At 42.7% G+C, this 20,483-nt stretch overlaps 1 protein-coding gene across 1 annotated transcript in view; it reads right to left on the bottom strand.

Annotated features, from left to right (window-relative positions):
• F13A1 (coagulation factor XIII A chain) overlaps nucleotides 1-20,483 on the bottom strand; it is a 111,859-nt gene that overhangs the window by 77,847 nt on the left and 13,529 nt on the right. The gene's annotated exons all lie outside the window — the stretch shown is intronic.

The following is a 20,483-nucleotide window of genomic DNA, read 5'->3' as shown; positions in this document are numbered from 1 at the left end:
ACCCTGAGCCGGTGAGATTTGAACCGCTGAACTGCTGATCTAGCAGTCAGCTGAAGTGGCCTGCAGTACTGCACCCTAACCACTGCGCCACCTGCGCCACCTCGGCTCAAAATGAAAAGATTCCTTCCCATTTTGATTGCCTAGCAAAATTTGGACTCCCAATGACTCAGTGTAATATCCATTGCATTACAGCAAAAATAAGTAAGGTATCACCAAGTATAATTTAGTTCTCTGTCATCGAAGTCTTTGTCTTTAACATTTTTTACAAAATTAAAAATTAAAGGCAAGTTTTTGTCTTCATTTCCACACAATATATTTCTCCACCCTAGTGCATTCTAGATGTTCAAGGATGACAATTCCCGGAATTCTAAGCCAGTGTCTGCCAAGAATTTTATGACTTTTCCCCCCAACATATTTGAAGAACACAGGATAGTCTAGGCCCGTAATGGATAACCTTTTCTGGACTGAGTGCCCAAAGGGCGCGCGCGTGCCCAAACCCCCAAAATGCAATGCACCCCCAAGCACATGTCCCATCCTCCCACATACATGTCCAACCCTCGCATGCACCCTGCACATGCATGTGTGACCCCAACATGCACTCTTCCCCCCATGCAAGGGTGACAAGACCCCTTTCACCCCTAACCTGGGGCGTCAAACATTATACCCCTCAGACAGGGTCCGCAACTTGGGAGTCCTCCTGGACCCACAGCTGACTTTCGAACATCATTTGTCAGCTGTGACCAGGGGGGCATTTGCCCAGGTTCGCCTGGTGCACCAGTTGCGCCCCTACCTGAACCGGGAGGCTCTCACAACAGTCACTCGTGCCCTTGTGACCTCTAGGCTGGAGTACTGCAATGTGCTCTACATGGGGCTGCCCTTGAGGAGTATTCGGCGACTTCAGCTAGTCCAGAATGCAGCCACGCGAGCGATTGTGGGTGCACCTCGCTTCACCCACGTAACACCTATCCTCCGCGAGCTGCGCTGGCTACCTGTCGATCTCCGGATACGCTTCAAGGTGCTACTTGCCACCTTTAAAGCCCTTCATGGTAGTGGATCTGGGTACTTGAGAGACCGCCTACTGCCGATCACCTCCACACGACCCATTAGATCCCATCGTTTAGGCCTCCTCCGAGTTCCATCCGCTGGCCAATGCCGACTGGCCACCACGCGGAGGGGAGCCTTCTCAGTGGTTGCCCCGACCCAATGGAACGATCTCCCCGTGGAGCTTCGTACCCTCACCACCCTCCAGACCTTCCGCACGGCCCTTAGAATCTGGCTATCCCGTCAGGCCTGGGGCTAAAGATTGTGTCCCGCCCGAATGGTATGAATGTTGCGTTTTAATTATGTACTGTCTATATGTAAAAGTCTGTTTCCCCCTTCCTTTTTTGATTGAGTCCCCCCAGGGAAAAGGGCGGCATACAAATAAACACAAATTCAAATTCAAATAACCCTTTAGAAAAAAAAACCCCAGGGGTGTTTAAACTTGACAGCTTTAAGACTTGAAGTCCACAAGTCTTAAAGTTGCCAAGGGTTGGAGACCCCTGATCTAAATGATGCAAAGAGGAGCAGGCATCGAACCCCTAAGCAACAGCATCCCAGTTCCCCTGATGCCAGTTTTCACTGTAGTAAGCCTCGCTGTCATGTGCCCACCGCCACTGTACAAGAATGGAAAATTGCTCCTCTCAAACAGCAGAGGGAGCACAAAGACGCAGAAGAGGAACTGAATTCTCACATTAGCCGTTATTGTCTTCTCCCCTTTGGCAAATATTTGCTCTCATCCTTAAAGTAATATTTTGAAAGCAGGTGTTCACCACCATAAAAATTAGATTTAAAACATAACTGGGTTCTAGTTTTAATTATTCGGTGAAGCCGCACCTAAACAATCTCATAATGATGCATGTTTCCGCTTTAGGGGAAATGTTTACACATGATAAGATTCCTATTTTTCCCTCTCTGCCTTTCAAGCGTTTGATTCATTTATTTTACAGTGAGGGATGTTTCATAGCTAGCATTAAAACAACAGGCTTCCAGGCATGTCCGAGAAATGTAATAAATACGACAGAATGATGAATAACTAGAGTAACCTTGTGAGAAGGGTGTATTACAGGGTGATGTGATAATATCTGGGTTTCTTTGGAGAAATCTTTTGAACAGCTGTAAAGAAAGAATTAGTAGGAAAACACTCGGTGTGAAATCACATTTTGGCAGTGAATAAAACTGGGCAAATAAATATTTACATATAAAGTGCCAGGGAGGCCAATACCTGAATACCTGATGAAAATATGATTCCCAGAGGATAAACAAGATCCCACATCCATTTCATGTTTTCAATGAATAATGGCTTCCATGCAGTTAATATGGTATCTAGTATGACCTTAAACCCAAAACAGCCGAAATCAATAGTTAAAACATCAGGGGTATCCCTGCATTTTTTTTCCAGATCCAGTTAAAATCTGAAGGCCTTCATCCTGCTACTCATGCTATCCGAATCTCGGACTTTTTACTGAACTACAGGCAGTCCTCAATTTACAACAGTTCATTTAGTGATCAAGAGTACAACGGCACTGAAAAAAGTGACTTATGACTGTTTTTCACACTCACGACCAGTGGTTGGTTTCAAATTTTCTTAGAACCTATTCTGTGGGTGTGGCCTATTTTGAGGGCGTGGCTTGGCAGTCATGTGACCGAGCAGGTATGGCCAACTTGATGTCACTCATACACACTCAGTCACATGACCATCACCCCCAAGCCATGTGGCAAAAAAATTTGGGACTCATATGAAGGGGTGGGGGAAGAGAGGGGAAAACCTCCCCAAAATAGACAACTGGAGGGCCGAAATTACGGAGATTGGAGAAGGCAGGACAGAGAGGAATCCAGTAGAAATCTATCACATGTTGGGGAAAGAACTTTGGGAGAACGGAGGAGGCAAGACAGAGGGGAATCCAGGAGAAAACTCCTGAGCTTGCCGCTGCTCTCTGGTGGATTGTGTCGCTGGACTTCTCCATGCTTCTCTGTTCACCACCTCCACTCCCAGGTATGAGACTTGACACCAAATTGGGCTAGGATAGTGTGGATGGGCGGGGGGAGCGAGCGATGGAGCGGCTTCTGGACGGGCGAGGGGGAGCGAGGAGCGACAGGGCTGGGGCAGGCATTCGGAAGTTACTTCTGGGTCCACCGGTCGAACCTCCTCTCACCGGATCGGTAAATTTCACCATCCGGTTCTCCCGAACCGGTGCGAACCGGAAGAAACCCACCACTGCTCATGACCGTTGCAGCATCCCCTTGGTCACATGATCAAAATCCAGACATTTTGTAACTGGTTCATCTTTACAACCATTACACCATCCCCGTGGTCATCTGATCAGCTTTTGCGAGCTTCTGAAGAGCAAAGTCAACGGGGAAGCTAGAGTCACTTAACAACTAATTTAACAACTGCAGTGATTCCCATTAACAACTATGGCAAGAAAGGTGGTAAAACGGGGCAAAACTTATTGAACAAATGTCTCACTTAACAACATAACTTTGGGTCTCAATTTTGGTTGTAAGTTGAAGACTACCTGTATTTTCCCCCTTCCTCGTCCTTCCCTTTGATAGTACATCTGTTATGTTGTATGCTTTTACAGTGAAGGACAATCTTGTACTGATTTTAGTTAACTGTTTGATAGATATGAGCCGAAGTGGCGCAGTGGTTAGGGTGCAGTACTGCAGGCCACTTCAGCTGACTGTTATCTGCAGTTCAGCAGTTCAAATCTCACCGGCTCAAAGGTTGACTCAGCCTTCCATCCTTCCGAGGTGGGTGAAATGAGGACCCGGATTGTTGTTGGGGGCAATATGCTGACTCTTTAAACCACTTAGAGAGGGCTGAAAGCCCCTTGAAACGGTATACAAGTCTAACTGCTATTGCTATTGTTATAAGTTTGGCTGAGAGGGATCAAAAATGCTTCAAATGAAATATATATATTTTGTTATTCCTGTTGTTTAGTAGCATCATCTTATTTTACTCTCTGACCATAACTGCTATTCACTTAATTGTAAAAGAGCCGAGGTGGCGCAGTGGTTAGGGTGCAGTACTGCAGGCCACTTCAGCTGACTGTTATCTGCAGTTCAGCGGTTCTAATCTCACCGGCTCAAGGTTGACTCAGCCTTCCATCCTTCCGAGGTGGGTGAAATGAGGACCCAGACTGTGGGGGCGACATGCTGACTCTGTAAACCGCTTAGAGAGGGCTGAAAGCCCTATGAAGCGGTATATAAGTCTAACTGCTATTGCTATTGCTATAAGTTTGGCTGAAGAGGGATCAAAAATGCTTCGAACGAAAAATATATATTTTGTTATTCCTGTTGTTTAGTAGCATCATCTTATTTCACTCTCTGACCATAACTGCTATTCACTTAATTGTAATATCTATGCGCAGTAATTAAAAGGAACAGGAATCCTATCTTCCTTCCTATTCATAAGCACACACATAAAAAAGCAATTAACCTAAGCTTACCACTACTTGCATATTCATCAGGAAATATGCCATACAGGCAATGCCAAGCAGCCAGATTAGGACAGCCATTGAATATAGGTCTTTGCAAAGTTTTATGATGGTGCATATTTTATGTCCTCAGGTGCAATTTTAAAGTGCACTCTTAAATACGTCGGTGCATAAAGACGCACTATAGCTTAAATTGTCTGAGATATGTACTGATGGACTTATGAAAAGAAGAAACAAAAGAAATGATGCTTCACACTATGATTTTTTTTCAGAAAAATTAGCCATATCAGCACAATTCCAAAATAAATAAATACAAATAAAATACGGTTATTTCTAGTGAACAGCTTTTCAACCTCAAGAGTCAGATAGATTCCATTCCTTTTTCCCCAGGCCTTAATACGTTGTTTTTTTCAGGAATTACTCAGTAAGCTGATTTGTACCATAAGCTGATTTGAATATGGAATAGCCCTCCTAGGACTGTATTACATCCAATACTATATCCTTACCAAAGAATCCCTAAGCAGAAGGAAGGTTTAGACACAAAATTATGTGTAACTGCTAATTTAGAAAATGTTTGTATAAGGGTAGTACTCTGAAAGTACTGGCTTACTATCCAGAAAGTGAATTTATGAAAAGGAATAAATACTTTCTTGATAGCATGGTATCATTTTCAATCAATGTGAAACAGCAAGTAACTAAAATACTCCAAATATTTAAATAATTTTTTTTATTAACAAACATGTAAAATACACACACACACAAAACTTAAGACATACACCACATTTACACAATACAATACGAACTGGAGCTTCCTGTTCTTTCTAATAGCAATTATCAATTGATACCGCTCATCTTATATTATTTCCCCTTCTATTGTATTTCATTTGGATTTCCCCATTCTTAACCCTCTTATTTTACTCATAACTATTATTTTTTGAGTTTTGTTATATTCCTTCATTGATTTTTTGTTTCTTTCCTCCATCCACCTATACCATTTATCCCATATCTGGTAGAATTCTGATTCTTCTTTTCCCTGGATTTCTTTAGTTAGTTTGTCCATTTCGGCACAGTCCATAACCTTTCTTATTATTTCATCTTCGCTTGGGATTAATTTGTTTTTTTCCATTTCTGGGCCAAAGCAATCCTTGCCGCCGTAATTATATGTAGTATTAAATACTGGATTTCTTTTTTGTATTTCGCAGACATAATTCCTAATTTAAAAAAAACTTCAGGTTTCCATTCTATTTTAACCCCTGTTATTGCCTCCAGCCAATTTTTTGATCCTTTTCCAAAAATTTTTAGCCTCCTCACAGGTCCACCATAAATGGTAATATGTTCCGTGTATTGATTCGCATTTCCAACATTTTGGGGAGGTATTTGTTAAGATTTTAGCTAACCTTGTTGGTGCCAGGTGCCATCTGTAAAACATTTTGTACTGGTTTTCCTTGTATGCAACTGATAGTGTCATTTTTAAGTTTGTTCCCCAAAATTTTTCCCATTTGTCTAATTCAATATTATAGTAATTTGTTTTATATGGCCAGTGAGCGGTGTGATGGCCTAGTGGTGAGGACATTCGCTTCTCACTCAGAAGGTTGAAAGTTCAATCCTAGATAGCGGCAGGTATTTCTCTCCTAGGGCGCAAAAAAAAATCCTTGCTGCAAGTTTTGCTGATATTGGTGTCAGGAAGGGCATCCAGCCAGCTCAGCTCCACCCAGTGGCCCCAACTCTACCCCAAATTAAAGGATTACAGGATTGTAAAAAGGGAGTTTTATTTTATATGGCCAGTAATGTTCACATTAATCCATATCTATAGATAGGAAAATGGATACTGTAATGCGCTCTACTTGGGGTTGCCCCTGAAAAGTGTTCGGAGACTACAATTAGTCCAGAATGCAGCCGCACGAGCGATATTGGGTGTACCAAGGTACATCCATACTACACCTATCCTCCGCCAGCTGCACTGGCTTCCCATTGGTCTCCGAGCACGATTCAAGGTGCTGGTTATCACCTTTAAAGCCCTACATGGCCTAGGACCCGGATACCTGTGAGACCGTCTTCTGCTGCATACCTCCCTTAGACCAATAAGATCGCACAGGATGGGCCTTCTCCGGGTGCCTTCAGCGGGACAATGCCGGCTGGCGACGCCTTGGAGTAGGGCCTTCTCTGTTGCCGCTCCGGCCCTATGGAATGAGCTACCCCCAGAGATCCGGGCCCTACCCACTCTCATGGCCTTCCGTAAAGGTATTAAAACTTGCCTTTTCCGGCAGGCCTGGGGCTGTTGACCTCTTGATTGAGGCCCAGCCCCCCTTTGATTGGGTGTATGTTGTGCTTCTTCTTAACTTTGTTGTGTCTTATTGTTTTAATAATTTTTTAATATTTTTCATTTCTGTAAGCCGTCCGGAGTCCTTCGGGATTGGGCGGCCCAGAAATTCAATAAATGAAATGAAATGGATAAACCTTTAAAGTGAATTTCTTCTAGTCTACGTCTCTTGTGTAAACTATAATTCAGCAACTATGTTAAAGGGGATTGAGATTTTGTATGTAAAATGGTTGATAATCATAGAAGAAAAGGCATAAACTTGTCAAGGGTTTTCTTTCTACATATTAAGATAAAACAATTATTTTAAAGAATTTTGAATATACCATATTTTTCGGAGTATAAGATGCACTCATCCCACTCTAAAAGTGGGTGGAAATGTCTGTGCGTCTTATACAGAGAAGACACGCCCACCTGCCGGCCTCCACCCCTTGGCCGTTTTTGGCTTCCGCACACTCAGTTTTAGAACTGTTTGAGGCTGCCACAGCACATCGCCACTGATTGCCACCTCCGCACCTTCCCTTTTCACCAGAGGTGGGTTCCTACCAGTTCGCATCTATTCGGTAGAACCGGTTCGTCAAATCTACCGAACCGGTTAGAAGAGGTTCCACCAGTGGACCCGGAAAGCAGGCCACACCTACAGAAGAGGTTCCAAAATTTTTGGAAACCCACCACTGGTCCTTGGATATGATTATTCTACACTATCATGCTCATATTTATAAAACTCAGTGCCTCTGTGAAAGGTAAGGATGACTACTGCGTTTGTGGTGCAATCAGAACATTGTTTGTGTTGAAGTTGTTTTAACGCAAACCAAAGATGCCTTTTAAAAAACAAGTTGACATCCTATTCTTATGCATGCCAGTGCTGTGTGTGAGGGAATTTAAGGTGGTTCTGACAAGTGTCGTCGGCATCTTCATATCCGGTCACATGGGCGGCAAGCCACTCCCATCCGGTCACATGGGTGGCAAGCCACTCCCACAAAGGAGGCCACACCCACAGAGTAGGTTGGAACAATTTTTGAAACCCTCCACTGATCAAAAGGGTGTAAAAAATTATTCATTCAAAGGAAGTTTGATTACAGTACTTTGGTAAATTGTTCCCCTTCTCTAACAGAGAAATCCTAACAGAAATCCTTTGAAGGAAGAATTATTTATGACCGTTAAGCCATGTTTCCTAAAATGAATGGAACACACATATTCACAGAAATCTTGCATGCCAGCTGCTAAGCTAGGAAAAACAAATATGTCGACTTAATGCACAATTGTGTCATGCTTTCTAATATGGTTAGGCAGAAATAAGCAGGGAAGCTCACGCTTTCAGACTGGGTGCAACTGAACTCTACATTTATAGCACAGTGCTTGTCAGTGCAGTACTGAATCATCATTAATTGTTACCTCCATTTGTTACCTACAGTACCTTTAGCATATCTGACATACACATAAACAGAGAAATTAAAACAGCTTCATAATCCCCATCAGAGAATGGTGTAATTATGTTGCTATCATCCAAGTAGCCCCCCAATTTTCAAATACTGGAATATTGCATCTAGTTTCAGTCACCACATTACAAAAAAGATGGTTTTTTAGTTGTAAAGAAGAGCAACTAAGATGATTAAAGGCCTGGAGACAAAAACTGTTGTGGCCCAGCAGGTACCGTTGGAGCTGCTACCAGACTTCAAAAGTGAGGGGCCCTATGAGTCGGATCTGGAGGATGTGGAGGACCCTGGACAGGGTTCCGACTCTGAGCATGGCGCAGAGAGGCTGGTTGGCCACCAGGAGGCACCTGAACCTTGGACCAGTGGGGAGGAGACAAGGGAGAGTGAGCCGGAGGCCAGTAGTGAGTTGTTCCTGGATGCACACCATCGAAGAGCTAATAGGCGTCAGGAACAATTACGCAATTACAGGAGGTGATTGCACTCAGCTGGTGGTCATTAGGCTCCTCTCCAGACTATAAAAAGACTGCTTGTGCACACCGCCCTCTTTGCAGAACTGTCAGGCAACCGAATTTGGATCGCGTGTTTGAAAGTGCAAGGACCAGTTGTAAGTCGCTGTTTCAGTCCCATGTGGTAAACGAAGGGTCGTAAGTTGAGAACTGCTTCCATTAGCTCGGTTCTGCTTCTCTTGCTCAGAAAGTTGATTTGCTTTGGCAAAGTGTGATGGTGACATTGTTCACCTCAATGAAGCACTGTGCATCCCACTGAACCCTCGCCTGGAAGGCTTCAGTCGTTGGAAGAAGCCTCCAAGCAACACAAAGAAACTATTATTATTACACGGACAAGTTTTGAAGAAAGTGATTTGCTTAAGGCACTGAAGCAAAAGCTCTCTTCAGTGTTTGCACAGAGTTTTTTTTTAGTAATAACTCAGTGTACATTGGAGAAAAGGTATTATAGAGGAAACCTCACAATGCTTTGGTTTTAAAAAAAAATGTTTGACTTTTATCTTTTCTTTTTAAGGATTTGGAGTCTTGAGGCTTTTCATGTTGACACTGTTAGCTGACCGGATCTACTGAGAATAAAGACGCATAGTAAATAAGAAAATAATAAAGTAAATATAAAAAATTGTTCTGACCCCCTCCTCCGTCTAGTAACAAAAGCCGAGACGAGCTTAACTAGAATGTACTTTAATAGCAAAACCAAAATCTCGGTGGCTGAAAGCCAAGCAAACAAACAGATAAGGACCTTGGCAGCAACTCAGACAAACCTTGGCAGCAATCCAGCTTGCCAAGTTATTTATTTATCTATTTATTAGACTTATATACCGCTTAAGTTAGTTACAACAGTTCTCTTTAGTCAATGCGTTGACTTCTGCAAGAGGGCCGTATGCACAAGCAGTCTTTTTTATAGTCTGGAGAGGAGCCTAATGCCCACCAGCTGAGCGCCATTACCTCCCGTAATTGCGTAATTGTTCCTGACGCCTAGTAGCTCTTTGATGGTGTGCATCCAGGAACAACTCACTGCTGGCTTCTGGATCACTCTCCCTTGTCTCTTCCCCACTGGTCCAAGGCTCAGGCGCCACCTGGTGACTAACCAGCCTCTCTGCACCCTGCTCGGAGTTGGAACCCTGTCCAGGGTCCTCCACATGCTCCAGAGCCGACTCATAGGGCCCCTCGCTGTCAGAGTCTGTTGTCTGTTATTCTATCAATATCCTAGCATTCTTGACGGTGAAAAAAAATCCCTTATTCGATGATGTATATGATTTTATACGCCTCAACGGTGTCTCTTCATTTTTTCTAAGTTAAAGAACCTTTTCATACTCTTGATTATTTTAGGAAGTTGTAAGACCATCCAATTTGGTTGCTCTCTTCTGTGTTTTTTCCAACTATTATATTTGAAATTTTGCAATTTATAAATTGATAAGAAGTCACATTCAGTGCAAACCAGTGGTGGGATGCAGCCAGTTCGCACCTATTCGGGAGAACTGGTTGGTAACTTTCTAAGCAGTTCAGAGAACCGATTGTTGGAAGAAATCTCCTTTTGTTTTTTCCCACTTTACAGGGCTAATCCTGTAAGGAAAGCAGGAAGGAAACATTCTGGTGTTGTTTCTAGCCTCATCAATATTGCCTTGTTTACAGAAACTGCCTCTCCAGTTAACCCTTATTACATTGTAACAGCTAAGGCGAAGTGCCCATCGATCTGAGTGATGTTGAGTTGGCCATGCCCACCCAGTCACATGACCACCAAGCCACGCCTACCCAGCTGGTCATTAGGGCAGAGAACCGGTTGTTAAATTATTTGAATCCCACCACTGGTGCAAACCAAAATACAATTAGTGTGAGACTAGACTGCACATGGATAAAACTAGTGCATATGAAGTTGCCAGTTGGGTTTTAGATGCTAATCATCATTTGTGCAAAAATGGGGGGAAGGAGACTCAAAAAAAGAAGAGGCTCATTTTGAAGAACTGCAGCAGAATAGGGGAGATAGAAGCTATCCTTTGGATGTGGGTTTATCTTCTTTTACTGTTATGTCATTGATAGATATATAAAGATTTATTTAAACATTTTAATTGCCTATTTATGCCAAGCTGGAACCGATTACCCTATTTTCCATAGAAATATCACTTAGAATAGTGCAACACCTAGGTAACACCTAACCTCTGCGAGCTGCACTGGCTGCCTATTAGTCTCCGGATACGCTTCAAGGCGCTAGTCGTTACTTATAAAGCCCTTCATGGTATTGGACCTGGGTACCTGAGAGACCTCCTGCTGCCAATTACCTCCACTAGACCGATTAGATCCCACAGATTAGGCCTCCTCCGAATCCCATCCGCCGGCCAGTGCCGACTGGCGACTACCCAGAGGAGAGCCTTCTCTGTGGCTGCTCTGACCCTCTGGAACGAGCTCCCCGTGGAGATTCGAACCCTCACCACCCTCCAGGCCTTCCGCAAAGCCCTCAAAACCTGGTTGTTCCGACAGGCCTGGGGCTAAAGAGCTGTTGCCCCCGTCTCGAATGGTATGACTGTTGTGAGTTTTAAATTATATATTGTTATGTTGTTGTTTTTAAATCTTTTGTCTGTATCCCCCTCCCCGGTTCGAGTTGTGAGCCACCCTGAGTCCCTTTCGGGGGGAAAGGGCGGCATATAAATTTAATAAACTGAACTGAACTGAAATTCAAGTAATGCAATCATTTCATGGGATTTATTAACGGCACAAATTGAAACCTACTTGTGTAGCCACCTTACATTGGTGGCAATGTTATTTTCAACCCCTTTTCTAACCATCCCTAACCAAAGATCACCAGAAGATAGTCCAATTTGTACATGGGATATGGACTCCCTGTGGGTGAGCATCCGGATCTCACAAAATGTTATCTGAAATGACTTCTTTTAAAGATTCCCCTGTCTTTGATCACATGAGCGACACAGGATGTGATTGGCAGGTTTGAATGAGAACAGTGTCAGAAAGGGCCAGCTCATTCTTCTCCTCCTGTGTGAAGGAAGAGCTACAAAGTGTTTCAGCTTCTGCTCAAATATTTGAAGCTGGTACGGGAGAAGAAGGTTATTCAGCGATTGCTGATAAGATTCACACTGTACATTTTACAACCACAAGAAACTGAGCAAAGGAGCTTAGCCTCCAGTCACTACAGCACATAAAAGAACTGACACCGGGGCCCCAAGGACAGGCAACAATATATAATAGGTGTTGTGGCCCAGCAGGCGCCGTTGGAGCTACCACCAGACTCCGACAGCGAGGGGCCCTATGAGTCGGCTTTGGAGGATGTGGAGGACCCTGGACAGGGTTCCGACTCTGAGCAGGGCGCAGAGAGGCTGGTTGGCCACCAGGAGGCGCCTGAGCCTTGGACCAGTGGGGAGGAGACAAGGGAGTGAGATCCGTACGTCAGCAGTGGGGAGGAGCCAAGGGAGTTGTTCCTAGATGCCCGGCACTGGAGAGCTAATAGGCGTCAGGAACAGTTGCGCAGTTACAGGAGGTAATTGCACTCAGCTGGTGGTAATTAGGCTCCTCTTAAAGACTATAAAAGGAATGCTTGTGCACACGCCCCTTTTGCAGGAGTCAACGCGTTAACTAATGTTGGAGAACTGTAGTGTTAGCTTGGCAGGCTGGATTGCTGCCAAGGCTTGTCTGTGCTGGATTGCTGCCAAGGACCTGTCTGTCTGTTAATAAATTCCGTAAAGTGTCTTTGGCTCGGCGTGCTTTGGTGTGGGACGAGGGGGGGTCAGAACAAATAGGTATACATTAATCCCTAGCCAGGTTCATACTACCATGCTACCAGAACACCCGGAGGCTTCAACTGGTCCAGAATGCGGCTGCGTGGGTGATCATGGGGGCACCTAGGTGCTTCCATGTTACACCCCTTTTAGGCGGCCTGCACTGGTTGCCGGTTGTCTTCCGGGTGCGATTCAAGGTACTAATTACGACCTTTAAAGCGCTCCATGGCTTAGGCCCAGGATACCTGCGAGACCACCTACTGCCACCGGTAGCCTCCCACTGTCTAGTACGATCCCAAAGAGTTGGCCTCTTCAGGTTGCCGTCGGCCAGACAGTGTCGGCTAGCGACCCCCAGGGGGAGCCCCTTCCCTCTGGAATGAGCTGCCCCCGGAGCTTCGTATAATCCCCAACCTCTGGTCCTTCCGATGCGCCCTAAAAAGTCGGCTTTTACAGCAAGCTGGTCTGGCCTGAACAAAACAAAATAAACTATTGATCCCTGTTAATTTTAATTTGAATTTTGTAAAAAAATGTTATTGTCAATTCTAATTGGGTTTGTTCGGGATATTCTATTTAATTTTTTTAAACTTTTGTATTATGTGTTTCTTTTAATGTTGTAGGCCGCCCTGAGTCCTTGGGAGAAGGACGGCGTATAAATCTAATAAACCTAAACCTAAACCATGTCTAGCTTACAGTAAAATCTAAATGAATTGGAACCCAGCAACTCTAAACAAAAGAAACTAGATGTCTCCAAATCTTCTCCTTTGCCAGGACTCACAAAAGGGTTGGAAGCAACTAAATTCCTTAATTTATGCAGGTTCCAAGAATTCATTTGCATGGACTGAGTAGATTGCAGGGGTGTTTTGCTTTCTATCTCAACTCCCATGCCTCATTTTTTTGTTCTTTTAAAGTAAAGTTTTTTTAAGGCTGCAGAACCTGGATCTGCTCTGCAGCTGACCAAAAGGGAAGTACAAAAAAATCAGCATTCTACCAATGCCTCTTCCCCAACCCTGTCCTTGCCTCACCTCACCTAATTTGCATGTGGATGTGAGTTCTAAAGCATTCTTTTATCCTAGTTAGGAACCCAAAAGTTAGGGTACTATATAACTAGCAGCTGCAGGGAATAGGGAGAGTCAAAGAAACTGGAAAGGTGATGATGTAGGGGATACTATGCACAAATAAATCGTGTTCCCATGTCCTCCGTTTCAAAATGTGTGTTTTTTCCCCCCAGTTCCTCTTGAGCTGTAGTAGTTAGGTGGAATAAATTGGCTCAGCTGATGTCAAGGACTCATAAGGGTGTGTGGTACCAATCCAGGCCTGGTGCCAACGCTTTGTGGAAATGGCCTGAGATGACTACCAAGAGGATCATCAATCATGCAAAATAAGCCATTACAAATACATTTAATTGTTTTATTCCTTGGCTGGAATTCGGTGCATTTTTTTTTTCAGCCAAAGCTTTTGTGCAATTCATAGCCCTTTTCCATATGTCTTTAATTCTTGAGTGCAATTTGGGACACTTTGGCTATTTATGGGGTGTGCGCGTGCACAAATATTTGTGCCTTTAATAAGTGTACAACGCTGAGAACAAAGGCTAAGAATGCACGTGGTTATAATCATACCTCGCCCTATTACTCCACTTCACCTCTTACCTGATTTTACACACACTCACACACACTCACACATTTTTCTTTTTGAGATTATATTCTCCTACTTGCACAGCATGATGTCCTAGTGCTCTTGCCTCACTATCAGAAGGCTGTGAGTTTGATCCTGGGTAGCATCAGATATTTCTCTCACCTTTCATTTTTCATTTTTTTTTTTCATTTATTGAGCATTTATAGGCCGCCCTTTTCCCTGAGGGGACTCAGGGCGGCTTACAATCACAAAGGAAGGGAGTGTAGGACAGTGCAAAAAGAAATGTGAACAAAAATAAATTAAACAATAAAACTCAACATTCGCTCAACATTCGGGAGGGGCGAAAATAAGAAGTTTTACACTAGATACACCTGAACTCAGCAAGACACCCTACGTGAAAACAGCAATAGCATTTAGACTTATATACCACTTCATAGTGCTTTACAGCCCTCTCTAAGAGGTTTACAATGTCAGCATATTTTCCCCCCAACAATCTGAGTCCTCATTTTACCGACCTTGGAAGAAAGCTGCTGAGAGACAACGGCAAAATGCATTGGACATCCTCAAGTTTCTAGTCTTCTGCACCATATTGTATCTTCTGTTTCCCCCAACCTCTAGCGCAGTGTTTCTCAACCTTGGCAACTTGAAGATGTCCGGACTTCAATTCCCAGAATTCCCCAGCCAGCATTCGCTGGCTGGGGAATTCTGGGAGTTGAAGTCCGGACATCTTCAAGTTACCAAGTTTGAGAAACACTGCTCTGGCATCTCAGCCTCAATAACTCTTAAGTTGTGTGAACTTCACTTCCCAGAATTCCCTCCAGCCTGCATAGTCCGCACATCTTAAAGCTGCTCAGGCCGAGACAGGACAAAGCCAGATTTGGTTTGGTAATCAAAATTCTAGTGCAACCCCGAAGATGGAAGAGATAAATGAAAGAGGAAGGAGTCTCACCAGAAATTTATTATGAAAATCTAGGGTGCTAGAGTGGTTCGATTTATATGCCGCCCTTCTCCCAAGGACTCAGGGCGGCGTACAACATTAAAAGAAACACATACTGCAAAAGTTAAAAAGAAATTAAATAGGATATCCCCAAACCCAATTAAAATTAACAATGACACATTTTTTTAAAAAAGAATGCAAATTCAAATTAACAATAATCAATACTTTGATTTGTTTTGTTCAGGCCAGGCCAGAGACAGGGTGTGAACTACTGTGGACAACTTCTCCGTTTTATTAGATTTATTCTCCCTCATCTTTGAGTCAGCAGAAAACTAAATCAGCCAATTGCTCTCCCATTGCTAATAGATATCCTGATGCTATTGTTTCTGTCCTGAGAATCTGCCCATCACCTGACGTGCCTTCAAGATAATAGATAACAAAGCCTTTGATGTAGCTGGTGACTCTCCTGGTAATGGAATAACTTTTGTAATACAGTTGACGTAAGCCTCTGTCACTCATGGCCTGAGCACAAGATCAGAACAAATACAAATGAAATTTGTGTTTATAAAATGACAAAAATCAGAACACCAAATACCCGCTGGGCAGATATGACCGCGTAGACGACCCTCACTCTGTCAAGAACCTAGAAGTACTCCAGTGGTGGGTTTCAAAATTTTTTGGAACCTCTTCTGTAGGTGTGGCCTGCTTTCCGGGTCCACTGGTGGAACCTCTTCTAACTGGTTCGGTAGATTTGACGAACCGGTTCTACCGAATAGGTGCGAACTGGTAGGAACCCACCTCTGGAGTACTCATATCAAATAATCTAAGCCCCAGAGCTCATTGTAGCAGCATTGCCAAAAAGGCATTAAAAGTTGTTAACCTGGTAACATTGTACTGCAAATTAGGGCATATAAAACCTTTGCCAGACCAATTCTCTAATACAGCTTGAAACCCACACTGCATATCGGACATTAATACAATTGAGCCATTCCAGAGGTATTTCACGAGAAGAACGCTCCACTTCTCTACTCACAATAGAATCCCTTATGCCACCAGGCTCGAAATTTTGGGCTTGGACAACCTGGAACTACGCCGCCTACAATTTGACCTAAGCATAGTACACAAAATTGTCTGCTACAACATCCTGCCTCTCAATGACTACTTCAGCTTCAACCTCAATAATAGATGGGCCAACAAGAGATACAAACTCAAGGTAAACCGCTCCAAACTCGATTGCAGAAAATACGACTTCAGCAACAGAGTGGTCAACTCCTGGAATGCTCTACCTGACTCCGTTGTTACATCCTCAAACCCCCACAGCTTCAACCTTAAATTGTCTACCGTGGACCTCACCCCATTCCTAAGAAGTCCGTAAAGGGAGCGTGCATAAGTGCACCAGCATGCCTATCATCCCTGTCTACTCGAGCCGAGGTGGCGCAGTGGTTAGAGTGCAGTATTGCAGCCACTTCAGCTGACTGCTATCTGCAGTTCAGTGGTTCAAATCTCACCGGCTCAAGGTTGACTCAGCCTTCCATCCTTCCGAGGTGGGTAAAATGAGGACCCGGATTGTTGTTGGGGACAATATGCTGACTCTGTAAACTGCTTAGAGAGGGCTGAAAGCCCTATGAAGCGGTATATAAGTCTAACTGCTATTGCTATAACTGCTATTACTGTCCCCATTTATTTGTACTCATTTCCTTTGTCCATGTTTATACTTATACCTGTTATCTTGTAATGTTTGACAAACTAAATAAATAAAATAAATAAAGATGAAAGTGACTTCATGCTTAGGGGACAAGGCAGAAACAAGGTGTTGTGATGTTAAGATTAGATTGTGATTAAGTGCAAGTGGGGAAAACCTCATAGTCCCTAGACCAAAGTGTATTCTTTCATTTTTCCTTAAGACATCACGGGGTGCCACCCTTCTCTTTAATACTCCCTGGAATCTAAAGTCATAAGGGAAGAAACTGTGGAAACAACTGTCTTTACGCCAAAACTGAATGTAAAACCGAAATATGCCCCATTTATAAATAGCAGACGTAATAAATGGCTGTATGATTCTATGCACCAAGAGAAAGGGAGAGATCAATAATTCAAATGCACGAATGGACCCAGTGCCCAGGAAGATAAATTAAATGTCAATTCAAAACCAATTCTTGATGAGTTTATAATGGTCAGGAAAAGGACTGCGAAGAAAAATTAGCATCAGTAACTCATTTAGAGTGTGCAGCGATTTTTGCCTTAAGGCTGATACAGTTTGATATAGATGATCCTTCCCTCCTATTTGCCCTCCAGGTATGTGGAGTTACAAACCCAATCATGTCTTTAGCCGACGTGCTGATGGCCAGGCATCTGGAGGGCACCCCATGGGACTATCCAGGGGGGAAGTCATAGTAGATAGCTAGGTTTTCCTGCTGATCCAGGACGTGGAAACTGACACAAACCGGCCTAATCTGCACGTGGGAAAAGTCTTTAAGACTTCGCAGATTTCCAAATGTCATAATATAATTCACTGCTTTAAAAGAATTAAAAAGTGTATTTGCAGATTATATTTTATGCTAAAATATCCTTTACCACTGCAAAGGTGACATATATTTAGAAAAACCTATTTCATGAAAAATGCATTTGAAAATATTATTAAATATTTACAAATGTGTTTTATTGTATCCTGATTTCTCTTCGAGCTGCAAAAATCTTTCACACACAAACACAAACACACACACATATATATGCACAGTATGTGTGTGTGTGTGTGTGTGTGTGTATATATATATATATATATATATATATATATATATATATATATATATATATATATATATATATATATATATATATATATATATATATATATATAATGTTTTTTATTTGTGCTGATAAATAAATAAAGGGAGACTAGTATAGATCTAATGGCTTAATGGCTAAGATGTTAGAGCCAAGGTGGCGCAGTGGTTAAATGCAGCACTGCAGGCTACTGCTAGATCAGCAGGTCAGCGGTTCAAATCTCACCGGCTCAGGGTTGACTCAGCCTTCCATCCTTCTGAGGTGGGTAAAATGAGGACCCAGATTGTTGGGGGCAATATGCTGACTCTCTGTAAACCGCTTAGAGAGGCCTGAAGGCCTATGAAGCGGTATATAAGTCTACTGCTATTGCTATTGCTATTGCCTAAGATGCAATACAGCACACAGGTTCAAATCCCAGTAAGGGTATGGCTAGCTGATGAGAGCTAAATAGCTTGAAATAGATCTATACTAGTCTCCCTTTATTTATTTATCAGCACAAATAAAAAAACACAAATATAACAAAGGCAACAGTAAAAATATTGGATTTCTGTCGTGATCGACTCTTGTGATGAGCCGATTGACAGATGATGGAAGCAGTTGGCTTCCTCCCATAATTGGGGCTTACCAGGGGTTGTGACTCTAAATATATATATATACACACACACACATACACACACACACACACACACAGAAAGAGAGAGAGAAAAAGAAAGAATTTGTTTTTTCATGCACATTAATGTGCAAAGAAGATAAAATTGAATTATGAATAAGCACATGTGAAAACAAGTTAGGTGTGAAACAAACTGACCAATCTATTTCCACCATAATGCAAGTTCTTCTGTGAATTTTCATCAGCATAACATTAACCCGATTATTTGCAGAAGTGAAAGAAGTATTGGAAATAATACATCCAGAGCCTTCATAGCACCCAATTAAATATAACACAGCTGTTTTTCAAAAAGAGCCACCTATTTCATTCAGCTACGAATCACATGTTAAGTAATCAACAAGATCAATTCAGTCTGGGGAAAAACTTTACAAAAAGCATCATAGATTGCTATGAATACATGGTAAGGATTCCCATAAAATGTAGCCATGAATATATCAGACAAATTCATGGAGAGCAGAAATATAAATAGTTCCTATTCATGACTATTAAATGGAACTTCCTTCATCAGTCTCAGCATAACGATGGTTGCAGACAAATTAAAGAAATGCCATTTCTTCCCGCCCTGCTCCAGCATGTCTCTAAAGCAAGGGTACCAGTGGTGGGATTCAGCCAGTTCGCACCTATTCGGGAGAACCGGTTGGTAATATTCTAAGCAGTTCGGAGAACCGATTGTTGGAGGAAATCTCATTTTGGTTTTTCCCACTTTACAGGGCTAATCCTGTAAGGAAGGCAGGAAGGAAACATTCTGGTGTTGTTTCTAGCCTAATCTTTATTGCCCCGCTTACAGAAACTGCCTCTCCAGTTAACCCTTATTACCATTGTAACAACTAAGGCGAAGTGCCCATCGACCTGAGTGACATTGACTTGGCCACACCCACATGATCACATGACCACCGAGCCCCACCTACCCAGCTAGTCATTAGGGCAGAGAACTGGTTGGTAAATTATTTGAATCCCACCACTGAGCGGTACCCAACCCTCTTATTCGTGGACTGGTACCAGTCCGTGGCCTGTTAGGAATCAGGCCACCCCATTGGCAGGAGAGTGAGCAAATCTTTATCTGCACATTCATAGGATGGAAGCTGCACACAAAATATCTCCCGTCTGGTCCATGGAAAAATTGTTTTCCACAAAACCGGCCCCTGTTGCCAGAAAGATCAGGGGCCACTGCTCTAAAGGTATTTAGAGCACTCAAAAATTAACATACAAAATTATAAAAGTGGTTAATCTTAACAGTAGGATGGCTTTAACCTTCAATTCAATCTTGATTTCCCCTTGTAACTGCCTGGGCAATCCATGCGGTTTTATGGCACGATTTATAGTAGTGGTTTGCCATTTGATATTCTTGTTAGGGCTGAGAATGAGTGACTGGCCCAGTCACCCAACTGGCTTTGTGTCCCTAACCCTAACCCTAACCTCACCACATATCACTGGTTCAATACCACCTCTGATCTTGGCAGTATTTCTTAAAATTGTGCTTTTCCATTCCCCACTTTTAAAAATTATGGAAGACCGCAAAGAGTTTTCATTTGCAGATCTTATACATTATCAATATTCACCATATTAAAAATTAAAATAATGCTGGCATAGGATGTTTATTTATTGAATAATGCAAAAATAACAATATTAAACATATTTTATTTATTTATTTATTTGTAAAATTTATATTGCAATCTACTCGCTCATGGTGACTCAAGGCAGCTTACAGGGGAAAAAACACATTATAAAAGAAATAAAAATAATTAAAAAACAAAAAATAGTAAAACAATAAAATAATTGCACCCCACCTCCACCCCGGCCACAACACACACTCATATCAGCCATTTAAGTGGGCTCCATCCCACTCTGGGTTCCCCGATTATTATTAGATATGAACATAAATATTTTTAATTTAAAAAGACTATATTTTTAACGAATAAATTATAATGAGAATGTTTGCATACGTCTTAAACCTCTGGCAAATAATTTTGGCTTCCTGAATCCCTGGGTGGGTGTTGGGGG

Source organism: Thamnophis sirtalis, unplaced genomic scaffold, assembly GCF_051295495.1.
Source record: "Thamnophis sirtalis isolate CommonGarterSnake01/CBP01778 unplaced genomic scaffold, rThaSir2_p1.2 scaffold_2, whole genome shotgun sequence".
Classification (NCBI taxonomy): Eukaryota; Metazoa; Chordata; class Lepidosauria; order Squamata; family Natricidae; genus Thamnophis; species Thamnophis sirtalis.
Note: the sequence above shows the minus strand (reverse complement) of the source record. Positions and strands in the feature narration are given on the sequence as shown.